This window comes from Etheostoma cragini, chromosome 14 (assembly GCF_013103735.1).
Source record: "Etheostoma cragini isolate CJK2018 chromosome 14, CSU_Ecrag_1.0, whole genome shotgun sequence".
Classification (NCBI taxonomy): domain Eukaryota; kingdom Metazoa; phylum Chordata; class Actinopteri; order Perciformes; family Percidae; genus Etheostoma; species Etheostoma cragini.
In genome coordinates, this window is record NC_048420.1 from 1,268,938 (window position 1) to 1,270,818 (window position 1,881).

Here is a 1,881-nt window from a genome sequence, read left to right on the forward strand (position 1 = left end):
TCTGCACCTGTCTTGGGCTACCCAAACCTGAGTGCTTCCATTGTACCTCCACCTTGCACTCTGACTTCTCTTCCTCAGGCCCCTCTTCCTCTCACTCTCATCTGCCTAAGACCTCTTCCATCCATGTTGGCAAAGAACAACACAGACATTTAAAGGTCCCATGCTCTTTGGATGCTTTTATATAGACCTTACTGGTCCTCTAAGACTGTATCTGAAGTCTCGTTTATATAGACCTTAGTGGTCCCCTAATAATGTATCTGAAGTCTCTTTTATATAGACCTTAGTGGTCCCTAATACTGTATCTGAAGTCTCTTTTATATAGACCTTAGTGGTCCCTAATACTGGATCTGAAGTCTCTTTTTTTATAAACCTTAGTGGTCCCATAAAACTGTCTCTGAAGTCTCTTGTATATAGACCTCATAGACCTTCTGCAACTTGGTGTAGAATTACAGCCACTATGAAAAACATTTGTAACAATACAGTAAAAGCACACCAAAAATAAACAAGGGAAAAAAGAAAATAATTATTGAATGACCAATGAAAATCATTTCAACAATTAAAACCTAAAACCCAAAGTTTAAAGCAGCACAACATAGCTCGTCCAGATAGCACTGATATAACATACTGTATGCTGTCAATGCAGATAAATATTAATTAGACATATTTGGTAGTGGTGTGCGATACTGCAAAATTTGGTATTGATTAGATACCAAGTAAATACAAGGCCAGTATCGCCGAATTGGAATTACTTTTCATGACCTTTGAGTGCTTTTGGTGATTTTTCCTTTGGATTGTTAATACGTTAATACCCAGGACACAATTTTCACATGCTTGTATGAATTTGTCGTGTTGACATTGTTTCTTACAGCCTTTTTAAATCACACAGCTTTCCGTTGTTTAATTTTTGGCCTGTAAATAAAGCCACACGGCGTTCCTCTTCATCTCTGCCAGTCCTCTGCTCCGTCTCTGTCCTGCTTGTGTGTCCAACACACATTAATCAATATCAATGCCAACGTTGGTATCGATATTCGATATTTGGATCGATCCGCCCACCTCTAATCTTTGGGCACCCATGAAGACATTTTTGGGATTGAGTAAATTAGTGTATGAAACTGCAGAGCTGTCATATTTCCTGACTGCTGTCTCAGCAGGTAAACATTCACACCAGGCACGCAAGGCAGTGAAATGATTCCATGAGCACCTCACAGTGTGCTTTCCCCTCAGCGAGCCTGCATTATTTTTTTATACAATAGTACATGTTCATATTTTCCATCAGGTTGAGAGGGTGATCCTACAGATATTGTTAGACAGTTGGATAGTAGCAGAAGGACCAGGCTCTTTCTCTGAGACTCGGCCATCAGTCATTGAGGGGGAACTGCCCAAGTCCAGCAGTAAAGCCAGCCGTACTCAATTAGTTCTGGCTCTAGCTCTGTCTACCTGATCTATGGGATGCATTTAAAATAGAGCCCAGCGAAGGCTTGGTCATTTCTTTCTGTCTTGCCATGTGCCATCAGTAAGATGACACATGGTTTTGTGGCGTGTTTGGTAGGTTGGGAAAATCCTAGCTAAGTGGCCTTTTTTGTGCAATTTTTCCCATCGGAAGTAAACGCCACACACAATCAGTGCCACACACATACAGTAATTGTACAGTATGCAGTTTTGTTCAAATATGATGCACAACAGATGCTGTTTTCAAATGTATTTCAAATGTTTGTTTTTTTATTTAAACCATTACAGATGCAGACCTAGCGATAACGTAATGATTGGGTTCAACGTCACTAAGCTCAGGAAATATTGATACTCTCACGTGGCCAGTTTCTGCCGTCACATGTCCTCGGACTGACCCCGTCTCCCTGTTTCACTTCTGCATTGAGCTCTGTG